Genomic DNA, 21,327 nt, shown 5'->3' with positions numbered 1-21,327 from the left:
AGTTGTCTAGGGCCTCACTAAATTGCGGAGGCTAGCTTTGAACTTGCCACCCTCCTTCCTCAGCCTCCCGAGTTGCCAAGATTACAGGCGTGCACCACAGGCCCATAGTGCGCTTCTTATTTCAACATTTTTGATGCAAATAAATGATATACGGAAGTGAGAACACCTCAGGAAATGATGAAACTATTCCATGAAAACCTAAGGACTTAGGAGACTCTATTGAATTGACTGATGATGAGTTAATAATTATGATAGCCACGATTCGTTGAATATTTAGTATGTATCCGCCACTGTGATGAACACATAGGTTATGTCATTTGATTGTAACAAAAATTACAATTAGTGTCTCAATTTTGCAAATGAGGAAACTTGGGCTTAGAATATGAAGTTTTTGCCGAAGGTCATGTAGTCATTGAACGGAGGGGGCAGGGTTCACTGCTAAGCAGCCTGACTCAGGACTAGGCATTCTACTCCACTGGGTGTACCGTCAACTAGAAATAACTAGGAGGTAGAGCTCTCTAGTTCCTTGATAATTAACTTTGCATCAGGCAATAATTCTGATTTCTTAAGTTCTTAGAGTATCCTAGCAGAAATTCCAGGCTCTTGGGCAGAATGTGAATTGACATGAGTCACCACCGTTTTACGGGGATAACTTTCTGTTGATGTAATGAGACCATTTGGCTTGGAGACTTCCATTACTCTCTCACACACCTTTAAGTCATCCCGGTCAGATTTCATGAACCCTCCTGGTTCCCGGGCAGGAGGAGAGAATCTTCACCACTGTGTGAAATTTTGGAAACGGGCACCTCCCTTCCCAGTGAGAGGAGCACACCCACACATTTGTCCCTCCTAGAACCTTCCGACAGGCGGGCTAAAAGCACACGCTTTCCAATTTTCCTAGGGCCAGGCCTGAGAAATGAGGACATTCCACACCAGGGTGTCATCGGGGATGAAGTCACGGCAGTGCCATGTTCTCAGGAAGGAAGACACCTTGAAAAGGAGAATCTGCCAGTTATTTTATTTATCCATTAGGGCACAGCAAACTTTCCCCGAACTTGGTGACCTAAACCAGGGATGCCAAACCACAGCCCAACAGCCAAATTCAGCTTGCCACCTGCCTTGGAAAATGAGTTTATTAAAAGACAGCCATGCCCATTTGTTTACGTAACATCTGACTTGGTTAATGGCAGAGTAGAGTAACTGCAACAGAAACTGTATGACCTAAAATACGTACGTACTGTCTGGACCTTCATGGAAAGTTTGCTGACCTCTGGTCTACAAGGGTTTGTTATGTCTCACAATTCTATGGTTTGGCTGAGCTGCTGGGCTGGCTTCTGCTGGACTCACTCAGACAGCTGCATTCGGCTGAGACACCTGGGACAACTGAGCCTCTCTCCCCACATTGTTTCATTCCTCCTTAAAGATGCCAAACTGGATTTCCCCACAAGGGGGTGGTAGCTTTATAAGAGGACAAGTCCCAAGGCACAGATGCTTGTCCAGCTGCTGATTGCATTAGGATTGTTACTGTCCTGTTGGCCAAAGCAAGTCAGATGAACAAGCCTAGGAAGGCCCACCAAACAACATTACATAGGGTGCAAATAAGAAGGTATGATTCATTGGGAGCCACAAAGGTAACCAAGTGCCACATTGGCATTTAATATTTTTGTTAAATAAATAAATGAAATAGGCTTGACTAGATAATAGGGTTTATTTGTTCAGTCATCATGTTAGTTAGCTTTCCATTGCTGTGACAAAATACTTGAGAGAAATCAACATAAAGAAGGAAAGGTCTATTTTGGCTCACGGTTTGGAGGTTTCGGTCTATGGTCAGGTGGCTCCACTTTAGGCCTGCAGTGATGCAGAACATCATCAAGGGCACACCTGGTGAAGCAAAGCTGCTCATCTCATGGCATCCAAGAAACAGAGAGAGAAAGAGAGAGATGTTTTTATAACAATACCCTCACCCCAACCCCATCAAGCTGTGAATTCATAAATGGGTTAATCCATTCATGTGGTCAGAGCCCTCATGATCCAATCACCTCTCAAAGGCCCCACCTATGAACAATTCTGCTTTGGGACCTAACCTTCAAAACCTGAGCTTTGGGGAAGGGAGATTTTGGATGCAAGCCATAGGACTCATTCAACAAATATTTAACAAACCCCTACCATGTGCCAGGCCTGATGTGACTAATTATATGTACTCAGTAATTTGTCAGTTGACAATCTAGACTCCATAAGAGCTAAAGTTGTGTTGATTCTCTTGCAGTGAAAATGGTAAGCATTTTAATGCATACTAATAATATTCAGTTCAATGCAGTAGAAATGCACCCCACAAAGGAGCCAAATAATCATGGCTTTACTCTGTCTAGTTAATGAAAAAAACACACACACTTGTGTGAATGAAGTGCACACTTCTACACTTCCTACTTTGAGGTATATTCTGGGCAATGTTGATTTGAGTCTTCCTTCAGTCCTCAAGCTCTTGGTATATGTCTGATTTCCATTATGGTAGCAACATATCTAACAGGAAGAATCCTGGATTAGAGCGCCAGAGTCCCCCATTCTCATCCTGGCTGCATAAGTACCTCATTTTGTATCAGTGGAATAAAGTCAAAGTCATGTGGTCATGAGACATCCACACCTCTTGCCAATATCCTATCTTTTTCCACTTTGGGAGCACAAGGTAGGTATGTATCTCCCTGCACCTTGAAATTAGGTATAGTCATGTGTACAAGTCAGCTTTCTGTTACTATAACAAATATAAGAGAATCAATTTATAAAGATGAAAGGTTTGTTTTTGCTCACAGTTGGGCAGATTTTAGTCCATGATTGGTTGATCCCATTGCTTTGGGTCTGTGGTAGCACATTATGGCAGGAGCATGTGGTAGAGGAAAGTCACTCTCCTCAGGTGCAGGAAGTGACAAAGAGAAAGAAGTGGGTGGGTAGGGTCCCACAGTCCTCCTCAAGGAAATGCTCCCCAGTGATCAAAAGACATCCAGTAGGTTTCACCTCTTAAAGGTCCCAACCTCATATGGACCTTTGGAGGACGTTCCAGACCCAAACCATAATACCATGTGACTGCCTCAGGCCAATGAAATGTGAGAGGAAGTGGCCACTTCCAGGTGGAAGTATTAAGTGGCCAAGGCTCAAGTTTGCCTAACTCTTACCAGATGCAGTCATGTTGACAGCATCACAGACAGACAGAGAGCAAGACACTGAGCCACCATATGCGGGATGGCTGCCCTCGAAAGCCACTCAGACCCACGAGAGAGTTCGTACAAGCAGGAAATAAACCTCTCTTGTCTAACCAAGCCAGATTAAGCCATGCTCGAACTACAGAAAAATAACATCAATGTATGAGATGAGGAAAGAAACTGTTTTGTAGGAGATAAAAGAAAAGAGAAGAAAAATCAACAAGATGTTGGAGCTCTGAATGTTGATAGGTCCCCTCCTGTGATCTCTTCAAATCTCCAATAAAGTGGTCATTAAGCATCTGTGGAGGCTTAGTAAGAAGGGAATTGTTTTTATCATTTATTAATACGCTCATGTTTTTTGTTCATTTGATTGTTTTCTTGTGTTTTTTTTTTTTTTTTCTTTTCATTTGTTTGAGTAGAAGTCAGTGAAGGGGCTGAGCTTCAAGACCCAGGTTGACCCGGGAAGAAATAGAGACAGCTCATACCACCACTCACAAGAGGAGGTGGAGGAGACCATAAAGTAAAAATCCAAGTCCTCAGGAATTCGTAGGACTCACCAGCACTAGCACTCTGACTACCACAGCAGCAGCTGACAGTGTTTACCACAGGCCAGGCAAAGACAGAAGTAAGTGCTGTCCCTTGCAACTCCATGTACTCCTCTTAGTACCACCTTCAAATCAGACACTGTCGTTATCCTCATTTTCCAGATAAGGAAACTGAGGCATTCAGGAATCAGTTGTCTCAGATCCATAAACAGATCCTCTTTCTGAAGTGTCAGGGACCAAGAAGAAGTTCTCATTCTGAGAACATTCTGACCTTTACGATAAGCAGCAGCCCAGGGAGCATTTTGCGGTTGCCTCCCCTGCACAAACACCCTGCAGCTGACTCAGGCACCCTGCAGCTGATGGCTGACGGATTCCCGGAGCGCGCCCCCTCCCCACTCCCGGCTGATAGTTCTGCCTATGGCCCGCCCCCGCTTCTCTTCCGGGATTTCACCTTCCCGCCGGCGCGAACTTGCACCTTATCAGGAGCCCAAAAGAAAAACACAGCCAACCAGCCTGTGTCTCATCATACCCCTCATTCCCTCAGCATAAATACCCGTGAGAACAATAAAAATTTGCAACTTGATCAGAATTCCTGTCTTGCTGTCACTCCCTGTGTCTCTTGTCCCTTCATTTCTTCTCTCTTAGGTTCTCTGTCCTGAGTTGATGTCCCGCGGGTCGGGACACTGAAGCACTCTCTAGATGGTTCCTTTCGGTCATTTAAGTCTTAACACAAATGTTTTGTTTTCAGAAAGACCTTTTCCAGGCTCTGTGTCCACGTTTGTCAATCTCAATTATAGCTCCTTTGACAATCCATGGCAAGTTCTTCTTAATTCGTGTATTGTTTTCTTTTCTGAAGTTTCAGGACCACAGGTGTAATGTTTACCTTATTTGCTGTTTTATCCCTGTTCTCATTTAGATATGAGGTATCCCCCCAAAAGCTCATGTGTGAGACCGTGCAAGCTTTAGTGGTAAAAATATTGGGTTATGAAAACTTTAGCCTAATCAGTGCATTAATCCCCTGATAGAGATTAACTGGGTGGTAACTGTAGTCAGGTAGGGTGTGCAGGAGGAGGTGGGTCGCTGGGGAATATAATTTGTCCCTGGAGAGTGGAGCTGGCTTTCTCTGCTTCCTGGTGACCACTTTCCCCTCTACACTCTTCAGCCATGATGTTCTGTCACACCTCATGCACAGAGTAACGGAGCTGGCTGTCTATGGACTGAGACCTCTGAAACTGTAAGCCCCCAAATAAACTTTTCCTCCTCTAAAATTTTTTTTGTCAGGTCTTTTGGTCACAGTGTCAAAAAAAAAAAAAAAAAAATTGCTGAAAACAATCTCCCTCCCCACTGAGTTCCTACTGCAGCCATGAATGTATGGACATGACTTGGTGAATCCATCAGAGGTAACAGTGCTGGGATCAGGAAGGAAATAGAATGCTCTCAGCTGCAAATAACAAACTCCTTGATTAAAATGGTATTTAATAAGAATAATATTTTCCCTTGTCATATAACAAAAGGTCCAGTATGGGCAGTTCTAGGACTTGTTTACCGAAGTCAGTCAACCTCTCAGTGACACGCTTGGTCTTCTCTCCATGGTCAAAATATGGTTCCTACAGCTCCACATATTGTAACCCTACCCAACCACATTCAAAGGTACCTTTTTTAATAGGACTGAAAATGTCAGAATACTCCCTGGATTCCCTTCTGGTCCCATTGGCCAGGGTGGATCACATATGAGCCCATGTCCTGGCAAGAGAGACTGGGAAAATGTAGAGCTGTACATGCAGTAAGAGGCAAGCTCTGCCACACGGAAAAGTGGCCACTGAAGGCAGCCAACAGTACTGACCGCAGGAGACTCCTGGCATAGAGACAGCAATGACCTGGATGCCATCTTTATACCTCCTCCAGAAAGAGTAAGCAAATATGCATAGAATAGCTGCCCCAAAATGTTGACTATGTATGTAAATCAAAACTGGGGGGAAAGGAATTCTTTATTGCAAATAAGAAAAGCCTTCTTAAAATAACTCTCTGACAGGACTGAAGAGTGGTAAAATCTTTCTAAAGAATAATTTGGCATCATAACTCAAAAGCCATGGAAAATGTATCTCTCTTCTCCTAAGTTATTCCCCACGTAGTAATCTATCACCCAAAAATAATCAGACATGTCCACCAAGCACGGTCCCAAATATTGAAATACACCTAAATATAGCCTAAATGCCTGATAACAGCTGCATGATCAAATAAGTTATAATATGATGGGATACAATGTAGATGTAGCTCTTTAAAAATATTAAAAGAACTAGCTAATGGCCAGGTGTGGTGGCTCATGCCTGTAATCCCAGCGGCTCAGGAGCCTGAAGCAGGAGGATCGCAACTTCAAAGCCAGCCTCAGCAATGCAGTGAAGTCCTAAGCAACTTAGCGAGAACCTGTCTCAAAATAGAAAATAAAAAGTACTGGAGATGTGGCTTATGGTTGAATGCCCCTGGGTTCAATCCCTGGTACAAAAAAAAGAGAATTAGCTAATAATATAGGAAATGTTTCTGATTTACATGAAAAGCAAGTTGCAGCACAATATAACCATACCATAAATTTTAAATGTTTTCTGTAAATTAGAACTTGTGGGGGCTTTTCTTGTATAAATAGGGAAAAAAAATTTCAGTCAATATCCCTAAGTGTTAACAGAGATTGTTGCTGGGCATAGGATAGTAGATTTTTATTTCTTTTATTGTCCTTTTCCTCGTTGTTCAAATTTTCCTAGGTGCATATGATTTATATTTTTAATAAAAAATAACTTTAAGAAAACCATTGATACTTTTTTAACATCTCTTTTGTCATTCAATTTGTGACTAAATTCTGGGGTCATTCTGCCCCGTCGGCTTCTCTTTCTCTGAGAAAAATTAAGTTGACACCAACTTGTGTCCCTTTACACGCAGTAGACTCCTGCTATCTGTTTTGATTACTGAGTGGGGAATGTCAGGATAGGAAGGGACACAGACTATGCATTCTCTACAAAGGGAAAGCAAAGAGAAGAGAGAATCTTCGTGAGTTTCAGGTAGGGGCTCAGCATAGTGGGAGAAGATGGAAAGCTGCAGAATCAAAGAGCTTAGGCTCTGAAGCCAATGAACCTGGGTTCAAATCCCATCTCCATCATCAATCAAGCTAAGTAACCTTGAGCGACTTGTGTGACCTGATGGCACAGATTTAAACCCACAGCTCACACAGCTGGAGGGAGAGGGGGAGATGTACAAGGAAAACACTTAGCATGAAGCTACATGGCTCACCAAAAGTCACAGTATGTAAGCTGCCATTTCTGTGGTGGTTGTCACCCTCATTATCATCAGTAGCAGGTGCTTCACCATCTTAGCTACTCTTCCCATCCTCCTTCAGATGCCCTCCACCCCTGACATCCTATAAGTTGACAAGCAATCCATGCTACAGAGATGGAACCAGCTGAATGAACCTCAACCACACCTGGCTCACCATCAGTTCACAGTGTTAGATGATCCTGATGATCATGATTGGACCATACTTATGAAAAACCTTGTGTTGTGCAAAGTGAGTGCAAAGTCTTTTGCAGAAGGTACCATAATTCAGGGGAAAAAATGACTTTCTTTTGCTTATGGAGGAATTCTCAATTATTCTTTGAGTCTTATGAACTCCCTAGTTAGTTAAGAAATCTAGAGCGAATCTCTAGAAGTTAAAGCTCTTTGGAAAACAAAGTGACTCTACAAAAGTTTAGATTTTTTTTTTCAAAAGTATGAACTAAGTGATACCAGCTGTCAGTTACTTAAACATGGGCCAAAATTCCTTAAAATGAGACAAGTTGATCATCCTCAAAGTACTTCTCATTTATGTCCTTTGAATTTGCACCATACATTAATGTAGGGATTACTCCTATCTGCAGCCAGAAAAGGAGACTGAAAGATTAAAATTAACTGAGTGACTGGCAAAAAGAGCGTGTTAATAACAGTAATTTCTGCCATTAGCCTCTCTTGGTCTTACTTACTGAGAGCTTCAGTTGTTTCATCTGTAAAGTTGGGATACCCAGGGAGTACATCACAGAAAATCGTTCAAAATGGATGAAGAAGAAGAAGAAGAAGGAGGAGGAGGAGGAGGAGGAGGAGAAGGAGAAGGAGAAGGAGAAGGAGAAGGAGAAGGAGAAGGAGAAGGAGAAGGAGAAGGAGGAGAAGGAGAGGAGAAGGAGAAGGAGAAGGAGAAGGAGAAGAAGAAGGAGGAGGAGGAGGAGGAGGCCATTATGTAATAGGCTCTGTGAAATGAGTTCTCATTTTAAGGTCACAACAGCTGTGTGGTATGGCTCCATTCTGGCCATTTTAAGATGGGAATGCTAAGGATTGGCGCAGCTCAGTAACTTGCTCAGAGTCACAGTGTAATGCTGGTTTGGTCTTCTCTAGTGACATCTCTCTCTCCCTCCCGCTGTCCTGGTCTTGTGGAGTCAGGACCACATTGACAACAGCTGGGGCTCCCGTATTCCAGTGGGCAGCAGGTCACTGGGAGGAGGCGAGTTATTACTTCTTGGCAAGGTTACCAGTCTGAAGCTTGTCACCAGGTAACTAATTCAGAGTTTCCATTAGGTTTTACCCAGTCCTAGTTAATTTTTAGAAACTCAGACTGGGTTTCTGGGTTTTGTGACATAGGGGACACTTAATAAATGTCTGCAGAATCAACTGGTAAGCCCTGTGGTGACTTGTTTTATGAACCAACTTGGCTAAGCCACAAGATGCCCGGATATTTGGTCAAACATTACTCTGGGTGTTAGTCAGATTTCTGTGACTGTTAAAAAATTCCTGAGACAATCAATGGAGAAAGAGATTAAGGTTTATTCTGACTCATAGTTTTTAGTCTGTGATCAGCTGGTCCCATTGGTTGGGAACTGTGGTGGCCCTTCACGGCAAAAGTGCACAGCAGAGCAAAACCACTCGCCTCATTGCTAGAAACTGAAAAGAAAGAAGAGGAAGGGACAGCATCCCACCATCCCCTTCAGTCATCCTGGTAACCTGAAGAGCTCCTATGAAGCCCTACCTCTGAAAGTTCCCCCCGCTCTCAATACACCAACCTGGGAGGAAGCCTTTCACACAGGGACTGACCTTGAGGGATGATTAAGATTCAAACTTCAGCACAGAGTGTTTCCACAAGGGTAATTTTTTTATTTTTTAATTTGTGCATGATAGTTATACATAAAGTTGGAATTCATTGTCACCTGCTCATATGTGCACACAGTATGATATAATTTGACCAATATCGCTGCCCAGTATTTCACCTATTCCTCTCCTCCGCTCTCTCCCTTGTCCCTTTCCTCTACTCCACAAATCTCTCTTAGATTTTCATGAAATTCCACACATCACTCCCACCCCCATCATATTTTCCTTTGTCCTCACTAGCTTCCACATACAAGAGAAAACATACACCCCTGACTTTCTAAGTTTGGTTTATTTTACTTAACATAATGTCTCAAGTTACAACCATTTTCTTGCAAATAACATAATTTCATTTTTCATTATGGTTGAATAAAACTGTATTGTGTATCTACACCACATTTTCTTTATCCATTCATCTGTTGATGGATACCTCGACTGGGTCCATAGTTCTGCTATTGTGAATTATGCTGCTATAAACATACCCATTTTCTTTTTCCTTTCATCCATTGACAAACACTGCTTCTATCTCATTGCAAGTTATTGTCATGTTTAGGTTTCATGTTCTCTTGATTCAATTTTAGCAGATCATATGTGTCTAGAAATGTATCCATTTCTTTTAGGTTTTCAAATTGATTGGAATAAAAGTTTTTGAAATAGTCCCTAATTAATAGGCACAGTGGGGCATGCCTATAATCTCATTGGCTCAGGAGGCTGAGGCAGGAGGATCATGAGTTCAAAGCCAGTCTCAGTAAAAGTGAGGCGCCAAGCAACTTAGTGAGAACCTGTCTCTAAGCAAAAAAAAAAAAAAAAATACAGGGTTGGGGAGATAGCTCAGCTGGTAGAGTGCTTGCCTTACAAGTACAAGGCCCTGAGTTTGATCCCCAGTACCGCAAAAAAAAAAAAAAAAAAAAAAAAATACAAAATAGGGCTGGGGATGTGGCTCATTCCCCATTACCTCAAAACAAAGCAAAATAACAACAGTAACCAAAAAAAAAAAAAAGAAAAAAAAATAGTCCCTAATAATTCTCTGGATTTCTGTGATGTCCATGATGATTTTCCTTTTTCATCTCTAATTTTATCCATCTGGGTCTCCTCTCTTTTTCTTTTGGTTAGTTTGGCTAAGTGCATATCAATATTGTTTTTTTCAAAGAACCAATTCTTCACTGATCCATTGTATTGGTTTTTTGATTCCCAATTTCATTGGTATTTGGCTCTGATCTTAATTATTCTCTTCCTTCTATTAGCTTTGGAATTGGTTTGTTTTTGTTTTTCAAGGACCTTGAGATATATCATCAGATTGTTCATTTAGGATCTTTCTGATTTTCTCAGGTAGGTACTCAGAGTTACAAACTTTCTTCTTAGAACCACCTTCATAGTGTCCCAGAGGTTGTATGTTGTATCACTATTCTTGTTTGAAAATTTTTTAAATGATTCTTCTGATTTCTTATATCACCCATTCATTATTCAAAAATGGCCAAGCATGGTGGTGCACACCTGTAATCCCAGCAGTTCAGGAGGCTGAGGCAGGAGGATCAGAAGTTCAAAACCAGTCTTAGCAACTTAGTGAGGCCCTAAGCAACTTAGCAAGACCCTGTCAAATAAAAAAAAGCTGGTAGCTCAGTGATTAAGTATCCCTAGTTTCAATCCTCACTAAAAAAAAAGAAGTGTATTGTTCAAGCTCCACGTATTTATGTAGTCTCTGTAGGTGTTTTTGGTGTTGGTTCCTAATTTTATTCCATTATGATCACATAAGATGCAAGGAATTGATTTTATTCAGCTTTTTCATCATCATGACCAAAAGACCTGACAAGAACAATTTTAGAGGAAGAAAAATTTATTTGGCACTCATGGTTTCAGAGGTCTCAGTTCAAGGACACTCCATTCCTCCAGGCTCAAGATGAAAGAGTATGGTGGAGGAAAGTGGCTCAGGACATCATACCAGGAAGCAGAGAGAGAAAGTTCCACTTGCCTGGGACAAAATATATACCCCAGAGGCAGGTCCCCAGGGACCCATATCCCTCCCTGCCTACCTACAGTTCATCTCATTCTCAAGGTTTGGATTTTTTTTCTGTTATTTCCCTAAAGAGGTTATATGTGCCATTAGCCTGCATTTTTCAACCCTCTTCAATCCCAGCAATTCTTCAACTTGCTTTCTTATGTTGTCTCAGAGTTCTTGTATATTCTGGCCATGGTTACTTACTTTCTTTTCTTTAATACTGTCTGAATATTCAAGGTTGGACCCTTTATCTTTCAGTTCTGAGAGTCTGTCTTCCTTGTGGTCTACTCTGTTAGAAAGACTTTCAACTGAACATTTTATTTGATTTATTGTGTCTTTTGTTTCTGAGATTTCTGTTTGGTTCTTTTTCAATATTTCTACCTCCTTATTAAGTTTTTCATTCACATCCTATACTTCATTCAGTTGTTTTTCTATGTTCTCTTGGAACTTATTAATTATATCTATAATCATTATTTTGAATTACTTATCTGAAATTTCATCCACTCCCATATCTTTGGGGTCAGTTGCTGGGGAATTATGAATTTTAGGAGGTGCTATTTTATCTTGTTTTTTCATATTCCCTGTAAACCTGGATTAGGTTTTATGCATCTTTTGGGATTAATTTCTCTTCCACTCCTCTGTGTGGGCCTTTTTATGGCACAGCCTTTCCTTGCCAATGTTTCCTACAGTGATACTGAGACTGCTTTGAGGTGTGGTTCCCACAGCTTTTGTGTTAATTCTCTCTGTTGTTTTTGTTTGTTTGTTTGTTTTGTTTTTTGATATAGGAGTGGATGCCCTGAATTTGGCCTGAGGAGTCCCCTGCCCCCAGCAGTTCCTACTTGGAACCTGGTCATCAGTTTGGGTAATTTGTCTCTTCTATTCTTTGTTTCTTTGTATTAAAGTATTGCTGAAATTTGAGTGTGGTTAGTTTGTATGTAGAACAAGTCATGCTGTCTCTTTCCTGGATTTAGTTCAGAAGCAGACTCTCTGTCCTGTGAACTTGGAACATCCCTGTAGTTTCCCAGAACCTCACAGAAAAGGTAAAAATAAACAATAGTAATAACTGGAGCAAAAAATATACAGCATTAAAATAAATATCCAGTACCTACTATGATATCTACAATACAGAAAGGGAGGGGTCAGCAATTGCCAACAGCAAAAACAATAAATAGATGTTAACTAGATTTGGCATTAAAGTAAACATAGGTACTGTTGTGGGTTAGATACTAGGCGTCCTCCAAAAGCTCATGTGTGAGACAATGCAAGAAAGCTTAGAAGTTAAGTGATAGGGTTATGAGAGCCTTAATCCAATCAGTTAATTAATCCCTCATAGGGATTAACCGAGTGGTAGGTAACTGTAGGCAAGTAGGGCATGGCTGGAAGAGGTAGGTCACTGGGGTATGCCTTTTGGATACATATTTTGTTCATCAAGAATGGAGAACTCTATCTATCTATCTATCTATCTGTCTATCTATCTATCTATCTATCTATCTATCTATCTATCTATCTTTTCTGCTTCCTTCATCTTGAGCCACTTCCCTCTACCACACTCTTCCTCTATGATGTTCAGTCTCACCTTGAGCCCCAAGAAATGGGACCAGTTGACTATGGACTGAGACCTTGGAAACCATGAGCCCCCAAATAAACTTTTCCTCCTCTAAAATTGTTCGTATCAGGTGTTTTATTCATAGCAGCGAAAAAACTGACTAAAGTGTCAACTATGCCATTCACAGTACTAACAACTCAACAATGTGAATAGTGGGGACAAGAGTTATATGAACCAAATAGTTCTAAAAATGGTAAAAATGCAGTTCAGTAAGAGAAGAGAAAATGGATAGTAAGGTACAAGAATGTTTATAATGTTCAAAATCTGAAAAGAAAATGCAGAAGAGATGTAGGAAGTGAGGGCTATAAAGAAAGAGAAAAATAGGAAAAAAAAATAAAGGGAGAGAGAGAGAAAGAGAGAGAGAGAGAGAGAGAGAGAGAGAGAGAGAGAGAGAACAAGAGAATTTAACTGCTGGTAGAAGAAGAAAGGAGAAAAAGAGAAACAAAAATAAAACAAAACAAAAAAAATCCATGACCAAAAAAAACAAGGAAAAATAATTGTTTAAAAATGTTAAAAATTAGAAAAAAGAAACAAATATGACCATGTTATATATCCATAAACAAATCAGAAAAGAAACATCAAGAAAAAGGAAAAAGGATTCTTAATGAAAAATGAAAGAATTGTCTCCACCGTGGTGGTCAAAACTCAATGAGGATGGGTGGTCCCTGCCTATACCCAACTGTCTTTTCGTTGCTTCTTGAAGGACTTGTGTAAAAATACAGCACACAAATTGATGTTGTATATATAAGAGTTGATGAAAATAAACAACCATGTTACTGGTTTATGCATTCTCTAAACTATACTTTATATTGTGATTTTAGACTACTTCTTCTATTGATAAAAAACAAAAGTTTGCTATGAAACAGTAGAACATGTCATGCCAGGTGCAACCTCATGCATCCCAGGTTTACCACCTCTCTTGATCATAAAAAGCGACTGTGTCAAGTAATTGAGCTATACCAGCCAGGTTTGTGTAAGTGCACTCTATGATGTTCTCGCAACAAAATCACCTAACTATGCACTGCTTAGAACGCATCCCCAAAGTTATGAAAGGCATGACCATCCACGCGCGTGCACACACACACACACACACACACACACACCCACAAACACATTGGTTCTGTTTCTCTGAAGAACCTTGGCTAAGACAAGCCCACTGCAGTCTTACAGAAAAGGGATCAGCTTTGGTTGTCATCCTCTCAGCAACAGGACAAAGAAACAAGAAACTTTGTTCCCTTCTTTACAGAAAGAACAAAAATACTTTTGTAGACCATTATGGGAATCTCCTATCCACAGAATAAGCAGCACAACCAATCCAGCAATGTTTAGCCCCCAAGCATTTATTCTTTACCCCTTGTAGTGTATTGCACAGTGGGTTCCAGAAAGATAAGCCTCTAACACCCAGAACCTGTGAACATGAATTTGTTTGGGAAAAGAGTCTGTGTAGATGTAATTAGGTAAAGGATCCCAAGATGAGATCATCCTGAATTATGGTCCTAAACCCCATGACAAGTATCCTTATGCAATACATAGGGGAGATCTGATACGCGTGTAAGAAGGTCATATAAGGACAAAAGTGGGGATTAGAGGATACCGCTGTGAACCCAGGACAGCCAACAGCCACCAGGAGCTGGAAGAGGCAAGAAAGAGAATCTTCCCTGGAGGTTTTGGAAGGGCTACAGCTTGGCAATACCACCTTGATTCCAGACTGCTGATCTCCAGCATTCTTAGAGCCGAAATTTCTCTCTTTTAAGATATGGCAGCCACTTGGAAACTAAGACACACTAATGTCCAATATCTGAGATATAAGCACAGAAAATGAATTGCACTTTAGAGAGCAAATGCAGTGACCAAGGATCACTCACTCTTGACATATAAATTAGTAAGATCATAAAACAATAAAAGAGCAGGCAGCTGATACTGACTGAGACCTGGTGTGGGCCATGGACAGTTTTAGGCACTTAACTCATAATTTCATTTAATCTCCAACAATCCTACAAAGTAGGCACCACTAATACATATGTCAAGTTCTCCAGACAAAAAACAAATGAGATGAAATGATTGGAAGTATTTTGATAAGGAAATAGAAGACTCTGGACCTGACTTAACAAAAATCATTAACCAAGAAGTAGTGTGGTGTAGTAGGGGTACAGTTCACCAGAGCCTGGCTATCTGGTGGCAAGAACTTCTATTCACTAGCTGTGTGACCCTGAGCTGGTACTTAACCTTTCTGTGCCTTGGTTTTTCCATCTACAAAATGGGGATAATACTGGCATTTGCTTCACATAAGGTTGTTGTGAATATCATAAGTCAGAACATGTACAGCACTTAGAAGAGAGTCCAGCAGAGAGCAGTCCCTGTGTAAGGCTTAGCCAGTGCTATAACAAACATGTTATTAAGCTCACAGTAAACATCCAATGGATATTTTCGATTATTATCATCATTAGTTCAATTAAGACCCAGCTAGACCTTAATTTAGAAATCTTTCTCTTGTCTTTTTTTTTTTCTAGAAAGTTATGATCTTTTTTTCTGGTAGAATTAAAAAGCCTTCCTTGGAAAACAGAAATTAAAGTAAAAGTTCTCAGAATGTGAGCTAAAGATTGATCCAAAATACAAGGTAGGGCTGGGGTTGTAGCTCAGGGGTTGTAGCTCAGCGGTTGAGCGCTTACCTAGCACGTGTGAGGCACTGGGTTCGATCCTCAGCACTATATAAACATAAATAAATAAAGGTATTGCATCCATCTACAACTAAAAATATAAAATTTAAAAAATACAAGGCATATAATGTAACAATTGAGGCAATTCTTTAGGCCTTTCAATATATATTTAATAGATAATTAAACCCAATGTCAAAAATTACAGCATAAATAGATTCAAAGATAGTCAAAGGACTTGAAATGTCACAATTTACTAGGGCAAAAGACACTGATCATTAAGTAATGGGAAGAGGGGAGGTAAGAAGGAAAGAATGGTTTTCCATAAAACAAAATAATAAAAATAAAAACAAAGTAGAAAAGTCCTACGGCCAAGTAATCGGCAGGAACTTTTGTCATACTATAATAAACTGTGGTCAGCAAAGTTCAAATTAGCTTGTTATTTCTTTGTTCATTCTTTCATTTATTTAGCATTTATGGACCATCCAATAAGCAGTTCCTGATGACCAGGTTTTGTTGTCCACTGGAGTTGGATACAATCAACTGGAACAGACTAGATAGAATTTTCAGGAGCAATGGAAGGAAATGAAATTCACCACAAATTTCCAGGGAAGGTGTTAAACCAGTCGAAAGCCCAGATCTGGTCTAGATGAGGTGAGATGATATAAGGCAAATTCCAGATGCTGTCAACCACATACCATGATGTGGGTACATGAAACATTTTAATTGACTGGTTTCACTCTATGTCGATATTATTGCTTGCTTTTGTAAGCAAGATGCAATTGACTTATGTCCTTTGTTTATTGTTTTTCTCTACCAGAACATTAGCTTCATGCCTTGCTGAGCTTGGTTGCCTTCTTAAACAGTGCCTGGCTCATAGCAGATATTCAAAAAATACTAGCTGAATAATGAACCAAAATGCAATCGCTACTCAAGCACTCAGTTTGATAGAATGGAATCCATGTAGCCCTCAAACACAGGCATTGACAGAGGACACTATCTCAGCCCATTTATGCTGCTATGATAAAATATCTGAGACTAGGTAATTTATAAACTATAAAATTTACTTCTTACAGTTCTGGAGGCTGGTAGTCCAAGATGAAGGTGCTCTTAGAGGGTTTGACATCTGGCGAGGGCTGTTCTCTGCTTCAAGATGGTACCTTATTGTTGTGTCCTCCAGAGGGGGAAAATACTGCACCTCAAAAGAGAAATACAGAAGGACTCTGGGTGAAACTTCTCTTATAAGGGTCTTAATTCTGTTCAGGAGGAAGAAGCCCTCGGGACCTAATCACCTCCCAAAGACCCACCTCTTAATATCACATGCAAGACGAAGTTTCAACATGAATTTTGGAGCGAACACAAACTGAAATCACAGCATATGTGACAGCGACTCCCCGCAAAGAGGATCAACACCCACCATACCTCCCCATTCTCTAGCACTAGTCCTACCCTCTTCCCTCTATAAACATGGGCCGTTGGCAGCCATGTTTGCTTTGTGTGACCTTAATTTCCTGATCTGAACTGATTCAACCAGAACAGACGTGATATCCAAGCTCATCCAATCCAATTCTCTATTCTGGGACTTAATTTTTACCTTTGAAGAAAAGAAGGAGTTTGACAAAATGACCCTGTCTCAGTCTGTTTTCATTATTATAACAGGATATCTGAGGCTAGGTAATTTTATAAATAAAAGGGGTTTGTTTATTCTGGCACAAAGTTCTGGAATTCTAAAGTCAAGGGGTTTCATCTGGTGATGCTTCTTGCTGGCAGAGCTCTGGAGGCAGGGCGGAGCATCACATGACAAGAGACGGGAAGCGTATACATGCACACAGATCTTGTGATCTCTCCTCCTCTTCCTTTTCCTCTTCCTTTCCCCCTGCTCTTTCTTTATTTTGAGATGGTGGCTCAATGTGTTGTCCAGACTGTCCTGAACTCCTGGGCTCAAGTGATCTTCACAGCATGTGCCGCTGGGTCTTCTCTCCTTATAAAGCCACCCTGATGGTCTTATCTCATCCTAATGACCTCCCTGAAGCCCCACCTCTAAGCACCAGAGTCAGTCTGAATATCTCATGGTGGGGATTAAATTTCAACACATGAACTTTGGGGCTACTCATATCCAGCGCATAGGAACTTCTGAGCTCACTCTCAGACCCAACGGCAAGGACACAAAATCTGTACAAAACTATGAAGGTCAATGTAGAAAAGCTGGGCAATACATAAAAACACCAGGAAGGGAATCCAAAACTACCCTGTGTCAGAGTTAGTAACCATGGACAACAGGAAATAATCTACACATCCAGAAAGGAAGTGAGTACAACATGGTGGATCAACACATGGCAGAACAGTCACAGGAACGTCTAGCAAAAAAAGCAAGGCCCAAGACAAATACTACATTTGCCTGTAAAGGTCCGAAAGGACATAAACCATACTGGTAGCCATAGTTACCTCCTGGGAAAAGACATGAAGAGAAAATTTGCTACTTATAGGAAATATTTTGTAGTATTTGAATGTACCACGTTTTGATGATATTGTATTCTTAACTTTTTTAAATAACTTTACTGTATTTAGTTTTGACTGTGGTGCTGAGTATTGAACCCAGGACCTCCTGCATGCTAGGCAAGTGGTCCTCCACTGAGCCACCATCTCAGCCCTTAGGTTAACTTTTTAATCAAAGGAAACAACTCAAAAAAAATATAAGGTACTTGATCAGAAGTAGAATTGACAGAGACTAGAGACCAGGAAATCATTTGGGGTGTTGTGGCCATTGCTCAGATCCAAAGGATTGTGCCTGACACAGGGTAGAAGGGACAGTGGGACAGAGCTGAATGTGTGACGGATTTGGGGTGTAGAACCCGGATGTTGTGTGAATTGGACATGGCGGGTGGGTCTGGGCTGAAGGCAGCAGGGCTCTCAGGGTAAAGCTTCCAAACTCAGCTGCCAGGACTCAAGTCCAACACAGCTGAGGGACACTGGACAAGTTAGTTCACATCTCTGCATCTCAGTTTCCTCATCTGTAAAGTGGAAATAAAATATTTCCTAGTTCATAGAATTTTTGATAATTAGTTCACATCAAGTTCCCAGAACTTTGCTACTGCACAATATATGTCGGTCAGTGAAGAAGTACCAGGGATGGAAATCTACCAAATTATGTTATGTCCACATACAAGACACTACCTTGAATCCTGCTTGTGTATGTGGTTATGTTGGTCGTTGTTGGAATGACTCCTGTGGTCCTCATCATTACCGTCATGAAGACCAGCCCTGGGCCCTTAGCTTGGGTGACCAGCTGGAAATAGAGAAAAACATAAAATGATTTAAAGCATTCTCCAGGACTGAGAGATAAGAAAAAGGAAACCAAGAAGAGAAACCCAGTGGTCAAGATGACTTTTAGACTACCTCTGCAAGGAAAGGAGAAGAAGCTAGATGAAATGACATGGAAGTTAGTCAAGGATCAGGTTTGAAGGAACTCACATGAATCACTCGATTTTAAAACAGAGAAACACAGTTTGAGTCTTTCTACTCTTTTTAGTTTTGTTTTTAAAATGACATATACATATATTATGTCCACATTATCACACTCATGATGCATGAAAACATGAAGCCTAAGCAAAAATACCCCGAGCAAGCACAGCTTCATTTCCTGCCCCAGATCCCTCACTACATTGAGTGTTTCTGCCTCACTACATTGAACACCCATCTTGGGTGATGAGATCAAAACACAGCTTTATATCCCAGCAGTTCTGAAGGCTAAGGCAGAAGGATCACAAGTTCAAGGCCAGCCACAGCAACTTAGCAAGGCTCTGTCTCCAAATAAAAAATAAAAAGGGCTGAGAATGTGACTCAGTGATTAAGCACTTCTGGGTTCAAGTCCCAGTAACAGCAACAATAAAAATAATAATAGTTTTATTATCATCTTTCACCCTCTCTTTCAAATTTATCCAGGTGATACCTGCATCCATTCAAGTTGCTGTAACAAAATATCTTAGACTGGGTAATTATAAACAACAGAAATTTATCACTCACAGTTCTGGAAGCTGGAAAGTCCAAGATCAGAACAGATTCAGGGTCTTATGAGGACTCCTCCTTCACAGTTGGTGTCCTTACACAGTCCCTTCTATAAGGGCACTAATCCCATTTGTAAGTGCAGCACCCACATAGTCTAATCACCTTCCAATGGTACCACTTCCCAACACTGTCACCTCAGAGGTTAGGTTTTAAAATACAAATTATGGAGAGACACAGATATTCACACCATAGCAGGGGAAAGAGTCTTACTCCAGTCCTAGAAGGAAACCCCAGTAGACCCATGACTTTTCTCTTGTAGAAAATAACATATTCATTCTAACAATTGAACCCAAATTGATTTTCCATCCAGCCTTCTCTTGTCCAGCTGGGGCCTGCTTCCTACCTTGCCCTTCTTCTCCATATGCCCTGTTCAGGGTGATAGGCAGTTTCTAACTCCTCCAGGCATATGCTTTGGGAAGGCACTGTGAGAAGACAGGAGAAAGTGGAAGAGGAAAGGTCTCTACCTGTGCCATCCCACAGGCATTGGCTGGTGTGGCAAAGACCTGGTTGTCCTATGGACCCTTTAGATGCCACCGCCAAAGGGAACCCCCATGGAGAGTGTGTAGGCCAGCTTTCCATTCATGTGACAAGTACCCTCATAAAGAAAGGAAGTTTACTTCCACTCACTGTCTCAGAGGTCTCAGTCCGTGATGGCTTGGCGCCATTGCTTTGGGTGAGGAAGCACATCATGGTGGCAGACTATGACAAAGCAAAAGCCCACCTCATGACTGGGAAGTACAAGAGAAAAAGGAAGGGGCTAGGCTCCACTCTCTCTTTTGGGGGCATCCCCCTAGCGACCTCCTGCTAGGCCCCACTTCTCGAAGGTTCCACCACTTCCCAATGGTGCCTTGCTGGGGACCAGGCCACATGGACCTCTGGAAGACTTTGGGATCCAAACTTCAGCAGTTTTCACATGCAGCTCCCAATCAGCACTCAGTTTCTGCTTATTGACTCTTGTCCAGGGGCCTTTCTAATTCTCAGGCAGAGGTTTCCTGGAGCAAGTGAATCCAGAATTTATCTTTTATGCAGTCCATCTCTGGTACAAGAAAAGCATTTTGAACTCCCTTGCAGTAGATCCTCCCATGGCCACCTCCACTCTGCTGCCTCAGGTAACCTTAACTCATCAGGCATGTGTCCGGGTCTGGTCTCTTTTGCCTCCCAACTACAGGGACCAAATTTCAGGCTCTTCTGAAGGGTCCCAGGCTCGAGGGAAGGAGGTAGCAATTGCCCCAGCATACTCACAAGTACAATATCCTCTCAAAAAAAAAAAAAAAAAAAAAACCACAACTAATCCCATTACTAATTCCTCCCATTTCACAATCTAATCCTTTTTAATATCCTTAATCTGACTAAGAAGTGCAAGAGTAAGGGAATTTGTAACCATTCTGCACAAGTGGAGTGAACTTTGAAATTGGCCATCTATTATGTAGCCTGATGTTTCAATCTTGAAAATTCAATTTTAATATCCTTTGGCACATACATATTTAACCTCAGTTTATATGCTCATTTTTTACATGTAGGTTTTCTCCCTATATCTGCCTTGCAATGTTCATTACTGTGTTTAGATGAAACTAAACTGGCCTGAAACACTCACTGGTAAACTTATGTGTCAGTTTTTCATTGCTGTGATCAAAATACCCGACAATTTAGTGGAGGAAACCTTTATTTTGGCTCGTGGTTTCAGAGCCTCAGTCTGGGACAGCTGACTCCATTGCTCTGGGCCTGGAGGTGAAGCTGAACGTCAAGGCAGAAGGGTGTGGGGGAAACAGGAAGTAGAGAGAGCACAAGGGAACCAGAGACAAAATATAAACCCTAAGAGGAAGCCCCCAGTGTCCTACCTCCCGCAGCCACTCCCCACCTGCCAATAGTTAACGCCCAGCAGCAGTCCTTGCAAATTATTCCATCAAATGGATAAACTCACTGATGAGGTTACAGCTGTTGCGATCTAATCATTTCACCTCTGGAAGTGATTACATTGGATATTATACTTCCAATACATGAGCTTGGTGGGGGACGTTGTACCCAAACCACAACGACATACCTGGTTTCACTTCTTAGATGTTAGACATCATCCAGTGGCACCTAATTCTTTACACTGACCACAAGCAGAGAT

The sequence above is a fragment of the Sciurus carolinensis genome, chromosome 11 (genome assembly GCF_902686445.1).
Source record: "Sciurus carolinensis chromosome 11, mSciCar1.2, whole genome shotgun sequence".
Lineage (NCBI taxonomy): Eukaryota > Metazoa > Chordata > Mammalia > Rodentia > Sciuridae > Sciurus > Sciurus carolinensis.
This window is presented reverse-complemented; position numbering follows the sequence as displayed.